Source organism: Meles meles, chromosome 4 (genome assembly GCF_922984935.1).
Source record: "Meles meles chromosome 4, mMelMel3.1 paternal haplotype, whole genome shotgun sequence".
Taxonomy (NCBI): domain Eukaryota; kingdom Metazoa; phylum Chordata; class Mammalia; order Carnivora; family Mustelidae; genus Meles; species Meles meles.
Genome location: NC_060069.1, coordinates 92430061 through 92453623, shown reverse-complemented (window position 1 = coordinate 92453623; position 23563 = coordinate 92430061). Strand labels below are relative to the sequence as shown.

Genomic DNA, 23563 nt, shown 5'->3' with positions numbered 1-23563 from the left:
ACACACACATATGCACACATACATATATTTATTTATACTTAGTTATAATTACATCTATATAATGGAATATTATATATATATAATGGAATATATGTATATACATGTATCAGAATATTATTCAGCCATAAATATTAGGAAATCCTGCTATTTGCAACAACATGAATGGGACTTAAAGGCATTATGCTAAGGGAAATAAGCCAGACAGAAAAAAACAAATTCAGTATTATCTCATTTATATACAGAATCCAGAAAAAACAAACAAACAAAAACAAACATTAAACTCATAGAAAGAGATCATAATTGATTACCAGAGGCAAGGATGGTAGGAGTGGGAACTGGAAGAAGGTGGTCAAAAGGTATAAACTTCTAGTTATCTTATGTTTATCTTATATCTTATAATTATCTTTATCATATAAAGTAATAATACAGATATAATATACAGCATAATGACTATAGTTAACATTGCCGTATGGTATGTAGGAAAGTTGTTGAGAGTAGAACCTAAGAGTTTTCATCACAAGGAGACATTGTTTTTTCCTTTTCCTTTTTATTTTATCTACATGAGATGGTGGATATTAACTAAACCTATTGTAGAATCATTTTACAATACATGGAAATCAAGTCATCATGCTGTACACCGTAAGCTTATACAGTGACGTATGCCAATTCTTTCTCAGTAAAACTGGGGAAAAACATGCACAAATATCCCCTATTTTTATTTTGTGGATACTTGAAGTTATGTCTATACCAACTATTAATTTTCAACTTTTCTGGATTAGATCTCTTTAATCTATAGCTTATACTTGGGTTTGCTTTGTGATTCAATCTAAGAGTTTTCTCTTTTACTAGGTAAGTTTATTCCATGTAAATTTATTCATCTGAGAGATATGTTTGGACTTAGTTCTGTCAAATTATTTTATGGGTTTGTTTTTTATTGTTGTTTTTTGGTTTTTTTTTTTAAGTAGGTTCCATGCCCAGTGTGGAGCCCAATGCAAAGCTTTAACTCACAACCCTGAGATCAAGACCTGAGCTAAGATCAAGAGCCAGACACCTAACTGACTGAGCCACCCAGGCACCCGTTCTTCTTTTACTTCTTAAATGTTTGCTACAAGTTTCTGTTTTTTCTTTGGTTTAGCTTTAGGCTTATTTTCTTTTTAATAATTTCAGTGGTTTCCTTTTTAAAAGTGGGGACGCCTGAGTGGCTCAGTTGGTTAAGCAGCTGCCTTCGGCTCAGGTCATGATCCTAGCGTCCTGGGATCGAGTCCCATATTGGGCTCCTTGCTCGGCAGGGAGCCTGCTTCTCCCTCTGCCTCTGCCTACCTCTCTGCCTACTTGTGATCTTTCTCTCTCTGTCTCTCTCTCTGACAAATAAATAAATAAAATCTAAAAAAAAAAAAAAGTGATATAATTTATCCTATGATTTTTATAGGTTTATAACGTCGGTTAGCCTAAACCTGTGCAATAATTTGGTTTCGTATCAAATTCTTTGTATGTTCTTTCTTTTTCTGGGGAAATGTAAATGATGTTTCATAGCCTTCCAGCACTGATTATTACTGGGATGAAATTCTATAAAATTTTCTCCTCATTTTTGGAATAGGGTAAATTTTTGGCTATTTCTTGACATTGACTTATTTGTGTAAATGTTTTCTAAGATGTTGTAAAACTGTTAAACAGTGTTCTAAAATGTGCAGTTTTTCAATACCACCAGCAATGTTTGAGTTTCTGTTGTTTCACATTCTTTCCAATACTTGATATTCCTAGTTCTTTTCATCTTGGTCGAATTAAAGGGTTTATAGTCATTTGGTCGTCTGGGTTTCAGTTTGCATTTTTCTGACTATTGATAATGAATAACTTTTCAGCATTTATTTACCAGTTATATATTATTTACAAATAGATAATTTTATATAAAATATAATTATAAATATATAAGGTATTTTATATATATATAACTTTTTCTCCCAATCTATGGCTTGCCTTCTCATTTTCTTAATGGGGTGTTTTAAAAAGCAGAAATTATCTTGAGAAAAGAAAAAAATAGGAGGCATCATACTTCCTGATTTCAAGCTATATTTTAAAGCTATAGTAACCAAATCATATCATACTGGCATTAAAACAGACATATGGACCAATGGAACAGAATCAAAAACGCAAAAATAAACCCACGTGTATACAGTCAACAAATATTTGACCAGAGAGCCAGGAATACGCAATGAAGGAAAGACAGTCTATTCAATAAATGGATAGAAAAATTGGATATTCCCATGTAAAGAAATTAAACTAAACCCTTATCTTATACCACACAAAATGAATTCAAAATAGTTTAAAGACTTAAAGATAAAATTGGAAACCTTATACTCCTAGAAGAAAACACAAGGAAAAAAATCTTGAAATGGTCTTGGCAATGATCTTTTTGGGTATAACACCTTAAGTACAAGCAAGGAAGTAAAAAATAAATGAGTGGGTCGCCTAACACTAAAAAGTTCTGCACAGAAAACAAAAACAAAGAAACAAAAAAAAATTTGATCAAAGCAAAAAGACAGCCTACAAAATGGGAAAAATATCTGCAACCTATATATCTGATAAAAGGCTAATACCCAAAACATATAAAGAATTCATACAACTCAATAGAAACCCCCCAAAATCCAATAAAAAAATGTGACCAAAGAAAATATAAAAATGGCCAATAGATACATGAAAACATGCTCAGTATCCCAAAGGGAAATCCAGATCAAAATCACAGTATCACCTCACAGCAAAATCAAAAAGATAGAGATAACAAATTGTCATATGGATGTGGAAAAAAGGGAACATGCGCACCGTTCGTAGAAACGTAAATTGGTATAGCCACTATGGAAAATAGTAAGGAGGTTCCTCCAAAACTTAAAATTAGAACTACCATATGCTCCAGCAATTCCACATCTGGGAATGTATTTGAAGGAAATGAAAACACTGTCAAAATATCTGGACTCCTATGTTCATGGTAGCATTATTTATAATAGCTAAGACACAGAAACAACCCAAGTGTCCATTCATGGATGAATGGATAAAGATGTTGTGGTAATACATTCATAATACATAAATAATACACATTCAGTGGAATATTCAGCCATCAAAAAAAAAAAAAAACAAAATCCTGTCATTTGGGAAAACAGTGATGGACCTTCAGGATATTATACTAAGTGCAATAAGTTAAAAAGGACAAATATCATATGATCTCACTTATATGTGGAATCTGAAGAAATAAACAAACAAAAACCCCTCCAAAGTCATGAAAAAAGAGATCAGATTTGTGGTTACCAGAGACAGTGGGTTGTGGAGGGTGGAATTGGATGAAGGTGTCAAAAGGAGCAAACTTTCAGTTATAAGATAAATAGTACTACAGATGTAATAAACATGATTACAGTTAACACTGCTCTATGGTATGTTTGAAAGCTGTTAAAAGAGTAAAGAGTTATCATCACAAGGAAAAAAACATTTTCTTTTTCTTTTTTTTTTTTTTTAATCTATATGAGATGATGGAAGTTACCTAAATTTACTGTGGTAATCTTTTCACAAATATGTAAGTTGAATCATGCTATACACCTTAAATTTATACAGTGCTATGTATCAATTATATCTCAATAAAACTGGAAAAAAATAAAAACACTGTTGCAAAACCTAACATTTCTTTTCTTAAGACCACTCTGAAAGGAATGGAGACTGCAACTGTGTCATAACAAAACACACTATAATACAGGTTTACACCTAGGAAATGGATAATAAAACAATCCTGAGTGGGAAGCACAGAAGAAAAGAAGAAAGGCAGTTATCACTATGGGCTCTTTCAGCACTTCTAAAGCATCAAGCAAAGAAAGACAATTCAGTAAGGATGAGTTGGATGAGCACTGTTAATCAATAGCTGATGATTGAGAAGAAACTGGAAAGAAGAAAAAGAGTAGGAAAGTCAGAATCAAACAATAAGTGATGTTTGCAAAAGAATAATAGATTTTAAGTTAGTCCTAAGGTATATAGCTGCTTTCACATTCTACCTTGGGATGAAGTATGGCCTTACCTTGCCAAATAGATTTTTAAAGGTCAAGGAGATTTCTTGGCATTGAGCATTACTTCAGGATGTCAACAGAGTCAGGATGATCTCCTCATGGATGCCTGAAATTTACATATTCAACCAATTACATCTCAGATCCCACATGCCCACTCTCTCAATAACCTTTGTGACCAGTTCCCCACTTTAATTCCTTATTTTATTAAAGAATATATTAAAATTTACAAAAGACATTTTAAAAAATTAAAGAGTTTTTAATTGTGATAAGCTTATTATTTTTTGCTTTTATCATGGGAATTTTTGGTGTTTTATCTCAAAAATCTTTGTCTACTCCAGTTTTATAACGATTTTCTACTTGGCTTTCTTCTAGAAGTTTCATGTTTTAGCTTTTATATTCAGATCGCTGATCTATTTCAAGTTAAATATCTGTATTTTTTGAAAGTTAAATCAATTTTGTGTATCTGGGATAAATACTACTTGGTAAGGATACATTATTTTTATGTATTACTAGATTCGATTTATAATATTTTGATAAGAATTTTTGCACTATGTTCATAAAGGATATTGGCCTGTAATTTTATTTCCTTGTAACATCTCTGTCCAGTTTTAAGTATTAGGACAATGTTGGTCTCCTAAAATGCAGTATTGGAAGTATTTTATTCCCACTGTTTTCTCAAATCTATATAAGATTAGTGTCACTTTTCTTTCAATCTTTTCTTTAATTTACCATTCCTATATGTAAGACTAATGACTTTGTTTTTGTTTTAAAGGTGGGTAGTTTTAAAAAATAAATTTCATATTTAATGGGAGAGTTTTTCACATGTATCTTTTTTCTGTGCCAATTTTGTTAATTTGATCTTTCAGATTATTTTCAATTTTATCAGTTTTAAGTAGTCAGTTTTTTCCCCACAAAATAGGTAGTTATTATTCTTTTAAGTATATATAAGCTCCATAGGGATTTATCCTTTTTCATTCCCTTATATTTGACATTTTTTATCTTCCTTCATTTTTTTGATCATTCTAGCAAGAGGTTTATCAATTTTATGATCTTTTCAAAGAACTAGCTCTTTGTTCACTACACTTTTTTCTATTTATTGTTTAATTCATAATTCTATTCTTTATTTCATTCATTCTATTTACATTGGCCTTAATTTTCAGCTCTTTAAAATAGATCATTGATTTTTAAAATGTTTTCTCTTACTATTATTATAAAGCTATAAACTCCCTTCTAGGAATCACTTTAGTTGCACTCTACAAGTTTTGATGTGTATTCTCATTATAATTAAAAAATAATTTCATATCATTTCAGTTCAGTTCAACATATTTTCTAAATTACCATGTTATTTATTCATTGAATCATAGGTTATTTAAACCTGTATAATTAATTCTCAAATATTTAGGTATTTACTTACAGATAAATTTTTTATTATTTTTATATTTCATTTAATTACAGTCAGAGAATAATGCTGTATGATATTGACTACCTTACATTTACTGGAATGTTTTTGTGGTTCAATATATAATCTATCTTGATGAGTATTTTCTGTGTACTCGACAGGAACATGTTTTTTTTGCTGGATGTAGTTTTCTATATTTCGATTAGGTTAAGCAGGATGATATTGTTGTTCATATCTTCTATAAACTTAGTGATTTGCTGTCAACTTCTTTCATCAGTTACTAAACAGTGTTGAAATCTTCAACCATAATTATAGATTAATGTAATCTTCCTTTCAGTTCTCGTAGTTTTGGTTTCATGCATTTTGAAACTCAGTTTGTTAGGTGAATATACATTCAAGACTTGTATCCCTTTTGATTAATTGATCCATTAATTATTACAAGATGACATTCTTTTCTTTGGTAATACCATTTCACCTGAAGTTTATTTTTCTGATATCAATATAGCCATGTTAGCTTTCTTTTAACTACTAAAGACCTACCATTGTCTTCATATTCAAAGTGATTATTGTGCACACCATAAAATTTGCCTTGCCTTTTTACCTAACCTGAAAATCTCTGCCTTTAATTGGGTTGTTAGAACATCTGTGTAGGTCCACATTTCCATCTGGCATTATTTTTATTAAGTCTAAAATAACCTCCTTTATCATTTCTTATAGTGTTGGTTTGTGATGTATTTTCTTAGCTTTGTCTGAAAATGTCTTTACTTTGCCTTCATTTTTGAAGGATATTTTAACTAGATATAGAATCTGGTTATAGATCTTTCTTTCTTTCAGTACTTTGAAGATGTTTTTCCATTGCCCTCCAGCTTATATTGTTTCTAATGAAAAGTCAATGTGAATTCTTATATTTATTAATTGCACTACATGTAAAATGCCTTTTTTGTCTTTGGCTCATTTAAATTTTTTTTGTCATTAATTTTCAATAATTTACATTGATATGTACATACATACATTGGTATGTATGTATATACACACATTGGTATGATTTTAAAATACATACATTGGTATGATTTTCTTGGTGTTCACTCTGCTAAGGACTCACTAGACTTCAGGCTGTTGTGCATATACAATTTTCTTCAAATTTGAAAAATATTTGACTGTTATTTCATTAAAAAATTTTCTGCTCCCCTCTTCTGGGACACCATCTATACTTATTTTAGATTACTTGATACTTGATATTGTCGTACAGTCACAAGAATCAATGTATTCATTTACTTTCATCCCTTTTGCTCTTTGTCCTTTAGCTTCAAAGCTTGTTGTTATTTGTTATATCTTCAGTTCATTTATCTCTTATTTTAAGTGTACAGTCAGCCATTAAGCTCATTTATTGTTTTTGTTTTATGTTTTTCTCTATTTGGATATATTTTTTAGATCTAAATGTTTCATTTTAGGGTTTTTCATATCTTCCATTCCTCTCATTTTCATGTTTTCCTATAAATCTTTCAAAATATTTATATTTTAAAGAATGTGTCTGCTAATTTCATCATAAGTAATTTCTTGAAGCAGTCATGGTTTCCTTTAAACAAACAAACAAACAAACAAACAAACAAGGTATGTCCAAATAATAGTCTGGAAACTAGGGCCACTATTTGCTACTGGTTGGTAATTTTTTTTTTCTAGGATTTTACAAATTCAGAACTACATGGTTTTTATATGACCTTTTTAATTTTATACCTGTACTTTGTTTCTTCCACACTGAGAATCCTGGTTCTCAAGGCCACACAAAAGAATAGATATAGAATATATCATTATTACTCATTTGCTTTATCCTACTTATACCTTGTTACACTTAAGTATTTTAAATGTGTTACTCTTATATTTTTGGCTTAGAGTATTGATGCTAAAAAATAATCTCATGGTAATATCATTTTGATGCCCTTACTAAATATATGCTCTTTTCCCTAGATTCCCAAAGGATTTTTTTCTGTTTAAGTCCATTTTATTAGAATATGTCTTGGTCTTTGTTGTTCTGGGTTGATATTATCAGTTAACAGTATGCTATTTTAACACCTATTTTATAATAATACTTTCAGCAAGTTTTTCTTTTTTTTTTTTTCCAAGATTTTATTTATTTATTTGACAGAGAGAGACAGACAGCGAGAGAGGGAACACAAGCAAGGGGAGTGGGAAAGGGAGAAGCAGGCCTCCTGCTGAGCAGGGAGCCTGATGTGGGGCTTGATCCCAGGATCCCAGGATCACGACCTGTGCCAAAGGCAGATGCTCAACAACTGAGCCACGCAGGCACCCCTCAGCAAGCAAGTTTTTTATATTTGTTCTATTACCTAAATTTCTATTCTATTACCATTTCCATATGTCAAATCTTTTTATATCTCCCAATATTTGTCATTTTCTCTCAAATCCTTTTTATCTCATTTTGTTTTTGTTATTTTAAGTCTTTCTTTTAATCTGTTTCTAGTAAGATATTTGTTGTACTTGAGTATATGCTTTCTCTAGTTTATTCATCAATTCTCAAATAGATTTTTATCTTTTGAGTTATATCAGCTAATTTGAGTTTTTCTAGTTCTGATTCTTGTTTTTACATACCTTCTATCTTTTCCTAATATTTTTAACTCATTTTGAAATGATATGTTTCCATTTGCATGTATGTTCAGTATGTCTTTCTAGTGTGTTTTCTTTGCCTGCAGGGCTATTCTATTATTGTCATATTTTCTTACAGATACTTGCCTAGTATTTGACTTCAATAGTTTTCTATTTCATGGGATACCTGGGTGGCTCAGTGGGTTAAACCTCTGCCTTATGCTCAGGTCATGATCTCAGGGTCCTGGGATCGAGCCCTGCATCGCATCGGGCTCTCTGCTCAGCAGGGAGCCTGCTTCCCCCTCTCTCTCTGCCTGCGTCTCTGCCTACTTGTGATCTCTCTGTCAAATAAATAAATAAAATCTTTTTTAAAAAGTTTTCTATTTTTATTTTCTATTCTTACTTTTATATAAATTTAATTTTCATGATTTCTTAGATTTAGTTCAGATAGCTTTTCTAACTAGTTATGAGATCCTTTTTTATGTTGTTTCCATGTATTAGTAAAACTATAATGGCTTGGTTGGGGCAGTTTCTAGCTGCTTCCTTTTCTGTTTTATCTAGACCTTCTTTTTCCTTCATTTCAGTTGTTTCTAATCTGAAAAATGTTGTTTTATCACAGCAATTTCTCTTCAGTATGAAGCCTTGTACTTGGAGGAAGCCCTATGAGAACTTATGGGAATTAGCCAGCTCTTAAGACTTACTGGTTATTAATATATGCTAAATCCCTTCCAGTTTTAGTTACTGTTCCCAGATTGAATTGCCATGATTTCCAGTGAATACTTTTTAGTTTATGTGGGGCTCCTCTGTCCTCAGGTCCATCAAATACCCCATTACTTCTCTCTGCTTTTCCCCGCATAGACACCCAGAAGATACAGGTCTCATGTCTACTGATGGCTTTTCTCCACCTGCTTCTATTTTGAAGCTTGTAAGGATACACTGTTGTCTTATTTGTTTGTAAATATTATTCGTTGTTGGCTTTATAATACATTATAACTGTAAAATTTGTTTTTATGTGGGAATTTAAAAAATCTCAAATCTGGGCGCCTGGGTGGCTCAGTGGGTTAAGCCGCTGCCTTCAGCTCAGGTCATGATCTCAGGGTCCTGGGATCGAGTCCCACATCGGGCTCTCCGCTCAGTGGAGAGCCTGCTTCCCTTTCTCTCTGCCTGCCTCTCTTGTGATTTCTCTCTGTCAAATAAAAAAAAAAAAAAAAAAATCTCAAATCTATGGTATCAACTCCCTGACCATCTTCTCAAAAACTTATTTTTTAATTTTTTTTAAAAAAATGTTATTTATTTATTAGAGAGAGAGAGAGAGAGAGCGAGCACACAAGCAGGGGGAGTGGGAGAGGGAGAAGCAGACTTCCCACTTGGCAGGGAGCCCCCGCGGAGCAGAGAGCCCAATGGAGGGCTCAATCCCAGGACTCTGGGATCTTGACCTGAACCAAAGGCAGATGCTTAATGACTAAGCTACCCATGTGCCCTCTTAGAGTTATTTAAATGAGATAATGCAATATAAAAAATCTAAAAGTTAGGTATTAAAGAACCAAAAGGCATGACAAGAACCCTTGAATAACACAGAGCTAGAAACTGCAGAAGCAATGACAATATCCAGAGCTGAGATGCCAAAGAAGGGTGTACTGTTGGTTGATGCTGGCATTTCTGAGCTCAGATGAGTGCACTCCTGGGATTGGGGTTTAACCCTAAAAAAAAACTGGAAGACCATTAATGTTGGTTTACCTGAAGTGGCACAATAAACATGGTATTCAGAAAACTGCAGTCAGCTGCTGCTACTTTAAAGAAATGTCACTGCAGAGTAAAGATGTATTAGGGTGATGCTAATAGGAACAAGATACAAATGGTATGAAAAAGAACAGTTTCTTTCATCTTCTATCTTTTGATAACCCTTTATCGTCCCTTATTGCCAGAGCTCAACAGGGAGCAAACTGACAAATCAGAAATTCTTCTCAGAGTTCTAATTCCAGAATTACAAAGCAAAATATTGAACAGTAAATTTGAAGCTGGTAATACCTTAAAAACTGACTTATAACTGTTATATGCTTTGTAAACTGTGCCTTTGTCATTGCAGAGTCTTTATCTTATTTAGAACATTTAACCTTAATTCACTTTATCTGTTATTAATGTTGTCTTTCCTCAATTTTTCTGTATGCAATTGCTTATCTCATGCCATTTTTAGATTTTCAACATTTCTTCACTACTTTGTTTAAACACTTTTTCTTAAGGAGTATATTGATAGGTTTTGTTTTTTTCAAGCCAATCTGAGAAGCTGTTTTATACATTGGGAAAATTTATCATTCATGTTTTATTCCTTTCACCCTATTTGTTTGCATTTTTAAAAATATGTCTTTAATTATTTCCCTTAGTTTTCCTGTTTGATCATTACTCTTATCTTTTCCTCTTTGTAATTATGAAATTCTATTGCACTTTTTCATGCAACTGGTGATTACATTTTCATACATTCAAAATGAAATCCATACAAAAATAAGGGATATATGCAAATAAGTTTCCACCTATTTCTGTTTGCTGGGTGCTCTGTTCCTTCCCTGGATGAGCCCTTTAGAACACTTTCACTTCTCCTCTCCCCACCCACAAGTTCCTAGGATTTCTTGATCTATTTTAATTGATTTTAGAGTCTATTATCAAGATTCCTATTCAGTATGCCACTTATACTTCAAGAAATACCAGTTAGTATTTATATTACACATATTCAGTCACTCTGCATCTGTTTAGATATCTCCTTAGGTAACAGATGTGTCAGAGCTCATCATTCTGTCATTTACCCTAACTTCCCATGTATTGAGCTGGGGGGTTTTGTTGTTGTTTGATTACAGTCTTTCGTGTACTATTTCCTCAGTTGTGATGCTGAGTGATATATTCCAGCACATATTTACAAACAACTTTCTTTGACACTGATAAATGTTATCTTGATTGCATTATAGTCAATGGATCATATAGTCCTTTCTCTAAATATAAATTATATTAAATTTTCTAACTTCTAATACTGTAAGTAAAGAGTTGGTTCCTGTCTGATTCTTTTTTCTTTCATAATTAGTCTTCTTCCATTAGCTAATTTTACTTTTCTTTATCCTCTGGATTCAGAAATTTATACAGATTATTTCTAACATGTCTATAACCAGGTAGCATTAAGTCAGTATGTGGAAGAAGTTGAAATCTCAACAAAATGATGGGTCCTCCAGATATTAATAATAGTTGCCATGACCTTTTCATTGTATGATACTGGCACCTCTTTCAGGTAACTGTTTTGTTTGCTGATTTGTGACAGCTGATATTTCCTTTCTCATTAATGGTCACTGAAGTCCTGTCTTCCCTGTTGACTATAATGTAAATCTTGGAACTAGAATTTGATTGCACTATTGTGTAGAAGCAAACCATGATAATTTTGATGTATTACGAAATCGGTTGATTACTTTGCAATAGCTGATGCCATATCATTCTTAGTAAATTAACAAAGTCTTATTTTAAGTTGTGAGCCTATGGTCTTATTTTCCACAACAGTGTTTTTCTTCACCAATCCTGCCTGAGCTATTTTATTCTGTAAACAAATATCTTTCTCCAATTCAAGACAACTTTTTTTTCAATAAAATGTTTAATTGTTGATATTATCCCATCTTTTATTCTTCCTCCTTTTGCAACTCCTGTTATTCACTATTGAGTCTTCTGTATGTGTCCTTCTATTCTCTGATCTTTTATACTTTTCAACTGTTTATGTTTTTGTTCTGTGCTTTGAGATATTCCTCTACTTGATCTTGATACTGCTGATGTATGATTCATGTATTGTTTTTAAGTATGAAAATTATGATTCAAATCCTTAGGTTGGGATAGTGTGAGCTAGGGATATTAGTTAATGCACTCCTCAATTTCCAAGCTAAAACCCCCGGTCTGAAATAAGCACATAAAATCAGAGGAAGTGAATCTGATCTAAAATAAGCATATAAAATCGGAAAAAAATAAATTGTGTTAGTTTGCTAGGGCTGCCATAACAAAATACCACAGACTAAGTGGCTTAAACAGTAGAAATTTATTTTCTTAAAGTTCTGAAGACTGAAAGTCTAATGTGCCAGCAATGTTGATTTCCTCTGAGGCCTTTTTCCTTTGCTTGGAGATGGCTGCACATTTGCTCCTTCTTCACGTCTTTTCTCCATTTGTACACACCTCTAGTGTCTGCTTATACACCCAAATTTCCTCTTTTTATGAGGACACCAGTCAGATTGGATTAGGATCCAAGCTAATGGTCTCATTTTAGCTTATTCATCTCTCTAAAGAATTCATCTCCAAATATGGTCATTCTGTAGTGCTAGGGGTAAGGATTTCAACATAGGAAATGGGGGAACAACGGGGGAGTCACAATTCAGATGATAACAACTGTCACTGTGAAAAGAGATATTTGTTTAGAGTTTTTTATTTCACATCAACAAATTCTTATACCAACTAGGTGTCTAACAATTCAATTCACTTCAATTCTGGCAGCAACTCTTAAGAGCTAGCATCAGGCTCCTCAAATTTCAGAGCTTAGTCCCTCAAGACCATACCCACTTCAGAATCTAGGGACATAGACTGCCAAGGGTACCTACATTTCTGCTCAGTACACTAATTATTCATGTTTTCCTCTGACTGCCTCTGTTGGTTTAATAGCTCACTAGAATAACTTGCAGAACTCCAGAAAGCATTCTACTTGTGATTACTGGTTTAATATAAGACATAACTCAGGAACAGTCAAATGGAAGAGATGCATAGGGCAAGGCAGAGGGGTGGCTTATGATGTGGAGCTTCCGCCCCTCCCTGAGTGCACTACCCACTCAGCACCTTAGATGAGTTCAATTGGGAAACTCCCAAATCCCATCAGTTAGGGGTTTTAATGGAGATATTATTATATAGACACGGCTGATTAAATTATTCTTGGTGATTAATTCAATCCCCAGTCCCTGACCCCTTTCAGGGATTTAGAAGTCAGACTAAAAGTTCCCAACTTTTAATCATGGTTTGGTCTTTCGGTAACCAGTGCCAATTCTGAAGCTACTGGAGTCCTGATTTATCTCTAAGGAAACTCCAAACACTTTAGGAGCTTTGTGTCAGGAACCAGGGGCAATGATAAAATATTTTATCATACCCTATTTGTGCAAAAAGGTGGCACATTGCTTTTGAAACCTTGATGAGTATAGACCATAAAAAATCTTTTTAAGATTTTATTTATTTGATAGAGAGAGAGAGCACGCGCACAAGTAGGCAGAGAGGCAGGCAGAGAGAGAGGGAGGTAGGCTCCCTGCTGAGCAGAGAGCACAATGCGAGACTCCATCCCAGGATCCTGAGATCATGACCTGAGCTGAAGGCAGAAGCTTAATCCACTGAGCCACCCAGGCATCCCCACCATAAAAAATCTTTTAAAAGTTATGTCCACCTCTTAAGAAGTTAATTACCTTTGTCTCTTTAAGAATCATCTATAAAGCAAATGCAAATCAAGTATCTACTTATTCCTGGGAAAACTTCAGGTATCTTGAATGTAAATACCTTAGAGAAGCTAAGCATTTTGTTTTATAAATTGAAATATATCTAGGTATCAGGTTTCTGCACACTTTTTGGCTTCCTTGAAAAAGTGTCTTTCTCCTTGGATTTGCATTGCCATGTATATTATTGTTTTTTTCTTGGAACAGTTGTTGTTGGAACCTTTCTTGTGCCCCTTTCAGTCACTATATGCCTTTTGTATTGCTTTAAAATAACTAATAAACTGATTCCTAATTTCTGATTTTCTATTTTATGTAAGTGCAATAATACAGAATGAACTGCCTTGTCTGGTTTTTCTTCAATATTTTGTGGAATTCATCCACATCATTTTGCATAGCTGTAGATTGTTAATTCTCAGTGCTGTATTATATTCTACCATGTGAATATACCACAACTTATCTATTCTTTGTTAATGGACATTTGAATATTCTTCAATTTTTTTCTATTATAGTGTTGCAATGAATACTCTAGTGTATGTCTGTTGATGAATGAATGCATGAATTTTCCCTTGGCTATACACTTAGAAATAAAACTGCTAGGTCATAGGGTATGCATATGTTCACCCTTAGTAGATACTGCCAAACAGTTTTCCAAAGTACCGACTGACCTTCCCACTAGCATTGTATAAGAGGTATGATTGCTCCACATTTTTGTCAAGTCTGGTATTGTCTATCTTTTTCATTTTATTCATTTTTGTCTAGGTACAGAGTGGTGTCATATTATGACTATAATTTGTTAGCTAATAACTAATAAAGGTGAGGTTTATATTTTCAAAAGTTCCCTCTTAAGTCTTTCGCTTATTGTTCCCCTACCCCTACACATCATTGGGGTGTTTTTTCTTACTGATTTCTAAATCAGTAAGATACATTTTTGTCAAATATATGTATTGGAGATACTTTCTCCTACGCTGAGTTAATCTTCTCTGAATGAATAAAAATTCTTAATACAGACCGATTTATCATTTTATCTTTATGTCTAGAGTTTTTGATATTTCCTGTTTAAGAACTTTTACCCAAGTGTAGCAAAAGATTAATCTTGTCCAAAGAAGATACGGCCCTTATTCCTGGCTCCTGGAAGGTAACCTGTAGGCCCCTGGAATGTCCTGCTCAAAAGAGTGTCTTTGTTCACTTGGGGCCTCAAACTATGCCAAATAGTCTATATTAACAATATGATTTATGGTGGGGGCCTTGGCCCATATGATATCACACTGACTTTTGGAAGAGCAGGAGACTAAGATTAGCAATGTGGGAAGAGAGCTATGACTATGTGACTGACCCCCAATAAAAACCCTGGACATCAAGGTTTGGTTGAGCTTCCTTGGTTGACAACACTCTATGTGCATTGCCACACATCACTGTTGGAAGAAGCAAGCATTGTTCACATAATGCCACTGGGAGAGAACTGAAAGCTCTCTGTGCCTGGCCTATCCTGCACCCTGCCCTATGCACCTATTCCTGTGGCTGATTTTAATCTGTATTCTTTCACTACAGTAAATTGTAACCATGAGTATATCAGCTTTGCTGAGTTCTGTTTTTCTAAGTAAATTGTTGAACCTCGGGGTAGTCTCAGGGATTTCCTGAATCACAGCCTACCAAAGATCAAACAGATGTTCTCCTGTTTCCTTTAAAAACTTTAGAATTTTATCATTCACATTCAATTTTTCCTTTAGAACTGATTTTGGTATTTGGCATGTGAAAACACAGGTCAAGACTGTCATAAATCAGCTGACCACCTGTGCATGTGTTTCTACTCTTTATATTTACTCAGTCTTCCAGCTTTTTTTTTAAGATTTTATTTTTATTTATTTATTTGACAGAGAGAGTGAGAGCACAAGCAGGGGGAGCAAGGGGGGAAGTGAGAAGTAGACTCCCCATTGAGCAGGGAGCCTGGATGTGGGATTTGGTCCCAGGACCCTGGGATCATGACCTGAGCTGAAGGCAGATGCTTAACCATCTGAGCCACGGAGGCGCCCAGTCCTCCAGCTTGTTGTTCACTAAGAATAACTTGGTTATTCCTGGCTCTTTGTATCTGTGTGAGTTTTCAGCTTGTCAATTTAATTTAAAAAATTGCTGGAATTTTGATGAGGGTTATGTTGAATTATAAATTAACATATTTACATCTGACATCTTTACAATATTAAATCTACTAGTCCTTGAACATAGTATATCACCATCTCCTTTTATTTAGATTTTTTTTGGTCTCTCGATAATGATTTGTAATTTTCAGTATAGAGTTGTTGTCCATCTTATTTTCTTTAGATTTATTCCTAAAAATTATTTTTTAAATGATGCTACTGTAATTCATATAATTGGTATGTGTAAAAATCCAAAGAATCTACAAACTATCAGAATTGTTGCCACTATAAAGACAATAAACGTTATTTCTATATACAAGCCACAGATACAAAAAAGACAGGCTAATCTTTTATTAGAAAAATATTTCTCTTTAAATATGGCTTTTAAAAAGATCTGTGGAATTGGAAAGTAATATTTAAAATAAAATTCTTAAAATATTTTCCCTGAAATTTCCTTTGCAGTTATTTCCAGCTTCAAGAGAAAAACAATGTAATAAATGTAATTCACTGGTAGTCATTTTGGTAGAAACATATATTCCAAAAAATGAATAAACAGATATGTTATAATTCAATGATTTTTTATAGTAAAGTTTTAACTATTTACTATTTAAGATTTTAACAATTTGAGACTTTAACAATAACTTTTTCTTTCTTTCCTGATATTGGAGATTACATAACTGTTTTTTTCAATTGTTTTTCATTACATACAGTTCAAAACTAAGTATTTGTGTCTTAAAGACTTCGGAATCAAAACCTAGTAACAAAAATAAAAACCTACCTTTATATAGAGCTTAAAGCTTGCTTTTATATAAGTTCTAGAACTTCAATTACTGTATTTACACCTGAGTATGCAAACTCATAACTGCAATTAGATGCTACTTTACCTTAAAATGATATAACATCTATAAAAATACAAATTATCATGAAATTCCATTTTAATCTAAGTTGCTATTTTTAATCAACAAGTTCTAATAATGGTCTTGTTGCCTTCTGATTAGATTAGCACACAATATTTTTTATTTATCTATAAATATTTAAGTTCTACTTTCTAAGTATCAAGCAAATCTTTAAGGAAACTTACTTATAATAAAGACATGTATTAGTTCTGTGATTTCAATTCTTAATTCCTGACTTCTTAAAAAAAATAACCAAAGCTTTACTATTTCCTCGGGGGTGGGGGAGAAGGAAAAAGCCCATACAGCAGTCTACTTTCTACAGTAAGTACATGGTAGCACAATGATAGAAAGTAGCAGATGAGGGCACTTAGGTGGCTCAGTTAGGTGTCTGCCTTTGACTCAGGTCATGATCCCAGACTGGGATCGGGCCCCACACAGGCTCCCTGCTCAGTGGGAGTCTGTTTCTCCCTCTGACCCTCCTCCCTCTCATGCTCTCTCTTTCACTCTCTCTCACAGATAAATAAATTTAAAAAAAAATCTTAAAAATAAAAGACTTTTAAAAAAAGAAAGTAGTAGATGGTCCATCTAAGCAACAGCCGAGTGAATCAGTAATACTTTGAAGATGGTAAATCTGTTGTGATCTTATACTTCAATGGACCACATTCTGTAATTAGATTACACTGGATGACAGGACAACTCTACAATTAGTTCCTGTGACACCGTGATTTATAATAAATGTATATTTGGTCTTCACCAATGCTTACTGGTTCACAGATCCCCAAAACCTTGGAATTTTTAAACAGAAGAACAGTGAAAACATCTTTTGTTATAATATTTTGTCTTTTGTCCTCAGTTCCTGAAAGCACTTCAAAGCCATAAAGATAAAAATGAATGTCTTGTTACTCATAACAAGCCTCTTTCCACCACAACTGGGTTTATGTTAATGGATGACTTTTGAAAAGCACAGAAGGATGGAGGCTGGTTGCCAAGGGAACCAACCAGGAACAGAGGGTTGGAACTTTTAGTCCCATCCCTTGAAGAAAGAGAGTAGAAAGAAAGGATAGGGAATGGAGGCTGAATTAGTCACCAATGGCCAATGATTTAATCAATCATACCTATATAATGCAGCTTCTATAAAACCTGAAAAGATGTTCAGAGAATTTCCAGGTTAGTGAACACATGGTCAAGGGAGAGTGGCACACATGAGGAGGGCATGGAAACTCTAGATTTTTTCCCATAACTTGCCCAATGCATCTCTTCCATCTGACTGTTCCTGAGTTATATCTTTTTATTGTAAATCAGTAATCTAGTGAATAAAATGCTTCTCTGAGTTCTGTGAGCCATTCTAACAAATTAATCAAACCTGAAGAGGGAGTATATAAGAAAGCATAGGTGATAACCTGGACTTGTTACTGGCATCTGAAGTGGCAACAGAAACAGTCTTGTAGGACTGAGTCTTTAACCTGTAACCTTAATTGTGGAAGTTCTTTGTTCATGGAACTTCTGATTTAAAGCTGCTCATTTGAAGTCAGGTAACCACCTGGAATTGCAACTGGTGTCAAAAACAGAGGGCAGTTTTAGGGGACTAAGCCCTTAATCTGTGGAATCTGATACTATCTTCAGGTAGATAATGTCAGAATTGAGTTAAATTGTTGGATACCTGGTCGGTGTTGAGAGAATCGCTTGTTGATGTGGGAACCACCCCTCCACCCACACATACACACATACATATCCCACATGTTAGAACTGGTGGCCAGAATCTTTAGTTCCCCAAATTGGGAATTCTTAATTATTTACCTACAGAGTTGATAAGCCTTTTGGTAAGGGAAAAAAAAAATCTGAACAATATAATTTTGAACACTAAATACATGTTATGTTTGATACCCAAGTACAAAACATAAATGGCCTTCTTCAGCTATGGCTCATCTTTACAAATGGCATAGCCATAAGGCTGAAGACTATGGCAGGTATTTCACATGTGGTTTCCATAAAGGGATCTTGGTAAAGATACCTTACTTAGAAGTCCAAGCTTTAGCTACTCAAGAGGATGCTTTTGTTCTGTAAAGGGCAGCTGAGGTTCTCCAAGCTTTCTGACATGCTTGCTTATACAGAGCAGTGGGCTGCAGCTGTCATCATCCACCAGAGGTAGCAGGAACATCATCTGCACAGGCCCGCAGACTCGGGAGAGGCAAGAGACATAGGTTGTAAGACTTAAGAAGAAAACAGGCTGTCAAAGGAGAAAGAAACAAAATTATTCTAGTGCACACAACTTCCTCTCTGGACAGCAATCAATGCAAATATAATGCCGGTAACTACAGGCATTTCTAACTTGTTTATGCTCTTTCAGTATTTGCTTATACTTCAACATTTATCACAGACATGTAATAAAGGAGGTAAGTATGTATCTGTTTTATCCACTGGACTCTAAGAACCCTCAGATCTTGAACTTGGGTAAAACTGAGTAAGGGGCACTTTCAGTATGTATGCCAACCCATAAAATAGGTAATAATAATGTTAATTTACACAGGTCACACATTTTGGATTAACTTTTCAAAAGATCTTAACAACTGGGCACAAAAGTAACCTGTCGTTGAAATGGTGCTAATTTTTCTGGTTTTGTATGAATTATTTTCTTTGCTGAAACAAAATGGGAAAAAAAACTCATTAAGTATTAAAAATTTACTAAGAGAAAAATGTGCCTCTGGGTTAACCTAGCCAATAACACAGCATGTTAATTTGAATTAAATATAAATCATGAATTACAGGTTGCAGTTGCATTTGAGCTACGTTGCACTCTTCTGCACAAGTCAGAAAACTACATAACTCAATTATCAAAATCGTAATTTGGGTGTTTATGAGTTTTATATACCCAACGAAGCCAGCTGTTTGATATTGAACCGATCCTAAAAAAATACCTGTGTAGAGTTGTTGAGTTAGAATAAAATAAAATGTGTTTAAAATAAATAAAGAAAAATAAGACACTGACCAGCTTTCAACTACAAAAGGTGTCCTCAAGGTAATCTAGTATACACAAATCAGATTATTAACATTACTTAGTGAAGAGTTACAATTAACATTGTCAAGTCTTTGCCTAAAAGTCAATGGAGTTAGAAACAAAGGAAAAGATTCCATCATTTTGTGGGATGTCTTAATTGGAATCAGAGTAATATATATTATTATTTACATTTTGATGGATAGTTATTGGTTTCAAAACTACCTTAAGCTTAGAAACACAAAAGTGGCACTAAAGAAAATGGACAGGAGGAAGTCTATTTCTAGCTGCCTCATTCTTTTCTTCTCAGTATCCCCTACCTCAGCAAAGAGTAAATCTTCGGGTAGTTTAGAATAAAAACCACACAGTGATAGCTGATGCTTCTCCTTCCATCTCCTTTACTCATCTCCTTGATTAAATCATGTTAGGTCTGTCTTCAGAATATTCCCACCAACTTCCTTGCTATCAACCATTATTTCTAGCTTGGATTATTACAATAATATTTAGTCCTAAAGTGTTCCTTCACTTGTTTATTCATCCACCCATCAAATAACTACTAATAAACAACCACTTCAGTACACAGAGAATTGCTCTTTTGGCCTTTACAAAATAAACACGTCTTATCTAACCTGAATCTCACTACGGTGCATTGTTCCAGGACATAACGGCCCAGGGCACCTAAAAGTCAATACTGAGAAAATGAATGACCAGGTAAAGTATCATTTTCCAAGTTGAGATCCTAATGCTTTCATTCTAAATCAAACTAAACTAAAGAACCTAACTGATATGTCATTGAGAATATTCTGAGAGGCCACCGGAATCATGATATGCCATAATTTTTGACATATACCTCAATAGGAATAAAAGGAATTGAACGACACTGCTATATTCTTTTTATTCCTCTCAACTTAACAAGATGTTTTTGGCCTTTACATCTCTGAAAATGAAAAGAAAAACAACTGATGTTGAACTCTGTCAGATGCTAGCAATAAACAATATTTATCCGTGAAAACTTCAGCTAAATGATTAAAAGCCTGATGTCACCAAGAAATACATTTCAACAAAGTATTACTTTTTATAATTATTCAAAATTATAATATTTATATGTTGATTAGCTGTATATCAATAGTTGTAATGATAAAAAAAAATTTCCCTGGACTGACTTAACATTTAGAACATTATGACCACAAGATATGCAGCCAATATTAATACACACTTTTTTTTTTTTTTTGCTGCAGCGAAAAATGATAACCAGCAAGACTTTGATGCTTAAAACCATACTACATAAGAGTAGAATTCTATAGGTCTGTGTTTCAGAGGCATAGCATTATTTTGGACTGATTAATTTTTGTTGTTGAGGGTTCCTTTGTGCAATGCTAGATATTCTGCAATATCCCTGGCCTCCTCCCACTAGACACCAGGTAGCCCCTACTCCTAGCTAGGACACCAAAAATGTGTCCAGATACGGTCAAATGTCCCGAGAGGGAGGCAATAGTCCCCGAAAACCATTACTGTAAAGGATAGAACAGCAATACAATATAATACTTAGACTATCAAAATGTTAGTTCACTTTTTAAAATTGGATGATGGGTATCTTTAAAAGAGTGACTGTTACTGTAAAATAACATTTTATGATACACTGGAAATTACATTATTTGCCATGATTTAAACTTATGGGGAAGAGCTCTGGATGTTAGTTTATAATCCATTAGCCCAAAGCAACCTGTAATTTATAGGACAGGTGGGTAATGTACTTTAACATTCAATGTATTTTAACACTCACTTACTAATCTTTCTCAAAACCCTAATATAGTACCTAGCTGTAAATCTTTTTAAAAATATACTTAAAAATATATTAAATTTTTAAACACTTGATAAAAGTCTAGATAACTGGAAGTATCAGGACTTTTAAACAAATACAACATATTTATGGACAAAGCAACTATTTTTCAAAATTCAACTTGTATAGACTAGTAACCTTTTCTACATCCATTCTTGAGATGATGTCTTATAGAACTCCAAAGATTTGGAGACTGATGAAAAACTCCAAAGATCTTTTTCATACACAGAAGCAGTACCTGTTAAATCCTGTTACTAGTCGCCTAAATAGTATCTAAGCTCCTATTCTCTCTGCTTAATCAGTTTATCGTCAAGAATGCTTATGGAATCATTCATTTTAGCTATAAATATAAAAATGTATGTAGTGCTTTTATTCTTTTAAAGCATTTCCACATAAATTATCTGGTATTAATCAAATACATTTACAGGACAAGTAAGAAGGTATTAGGAACTTTGTAGTTTAGTAATGACTTGCCTAGTTTACAATTCAGCAACAGTAGCAGCAGCGTTGACATTTCCAGGGTAATCACACCAAACGCTTTTCTCAGGAAATCCTCATTTGATGTTGTGCTCATAACTTCACATCGTATGGAGTTTTAGGATGCTTGAAGGCAAGTTAAATAAAATTATTGCAAAGGTGGCAGAAAGTCCTTAGCTGTAGCAGTCAAATTTCTTAATCACTTTATATAAGACTCTGAAGACTAAATCTTCCAAATTGTCTGTAATATAATATTATTTAAAACTCACTTCTATGTTGAATATACTTATTGTCAAAAGTTTTTTTTAATTTTAAGTTTGAATTCTTCGATCTGGAAGGACAAAATATTAACAGTACTTCTCAAGAGGATGGCTGCGCTTTTTACAATCAAGTAACTTGAGAATACAAAGAAGCGAAGTCTGTCAATAAGCCCATGTGGAGTTGATCTATACATGCTAGTTACCAGTGACTTCTAAAAATCACTGTTCAATCCTTAAAGTTAACTCAGGGCTCTGGTTTTTAATACCATTATCAGGAACCACCTTCTTCTCAGAACCACCAACACTCCTCATTTTAACTCAACGCTCAGACTAAAAAGGATTGTATGTTCTCAGCTACTGCTAGAGTCCGGGTCCCCTAAAACTCATACCAAAAAAAGGCGCTATAGTTCAGCATTTCCGAGTTATTTTTGCAGTCGTGGCGTGAATCTGAGCCAACGTGCCTGTGTGGAGCGCCAGACAGCCCAGGGTCCCCATGGTTACCGCCACAGCAACGCGTTGTGGCCCGCGGGGCAGCAGACTCCAGCCCCCGGACGGCCGCGGGGCGGAGTTGGGGGTGGGTGGGCCTGGAAACATCAGCCCGCGCCTCACCGACCGCGCCGGAAAATTCACTTCTCCAAAGTGAAGCAAACGGCTTCAGGGCCGCGCCGTGAAAACTGGGAGCAAGGCAACCCTGCCAACTGCTCATCCCCGCTCGCAGCAGCTAGGACAGAACTCTCGGCTACACCAGGCCGCGTCGGTTCTCTCTTCATGACACTTTCAATTTAGCTTCGCTTTTTTGTACCCGCTCAGGAAATTTAAGATGCCTCCACAGAAAATAACAGACGCCAAAGACGCGGCGCCCCAGCGCTTCCGCCAACAACTCACGCCTTTCCCACGTTCTCACCGCAGACCTGCCCCTGGCCTAGAGGCGCGCGAGCCCTGGGAGACGCGAACTCCCGCCAGGCGTGCCCCGCTTCGCCCCGCCCCCAGGCGCGCGCCCCACCCGGGTGAGAGGCGTGGAGCACGTTGCCCCACCCCCCTCTTTCCCAGGCGAGAGGAGTTCTGGGTGGAGGACTGGCAATTCCGCAAATCATTTCTTTTTTACTCCCCCTTACAGGACCGTTTCCATGATGGCGAAAGAGAGGCGCCAGTAAAACTCAACAATCATAAAAGATTAACTGTTAACTAAAAGTCGTTTTGCTACCACATCTCGCCAGCTTATCCCTCCCCGAAGAGCTCGAGCTCCGCCCCCGCCAAGCCGGCCCCGAAAGCCACCCCCACGGGCTCGCGCTTACGCTTTCCGGGCGGCGCGCGACGCGGTCGCTCCGCCCCGCGAGCCCCGCCCCCTGGCCCCCGCTCCCTCTCTCTGGAGAGCCAGCGCGTACGAATCGGGGCGTGAGGCGTCAGGTACGCGCGGGCACCTCATCCTTCCCACCTTCCTACACTGTT

At 35.0% G+C, this 23563-nt stretch overlaps 1 long non-coding RNA gene across 1 annotated transcript; it reads right to left on the bottom strand.

Annotated features, from left to right (window-relative positions):
* Positions 1-3139: 3139 nt before the first annotated feature.
* LOC123940052 lies at positions 3140-18768 on the bottom strand. Its single transcript, XR_006818024.1, has 3 exons — positions 18557-18768; positions 4052-4146; positions 3140-3916 (listed from the first exon to the last, which is right to left on the bottom strand). It is a non-coding gene; the product is annotated as an uncharacterized LOC123940052 (long non-coding RNA).
* Between the last annotated feature and the right edge of the window lie 4795 nt (positions 18769-23563).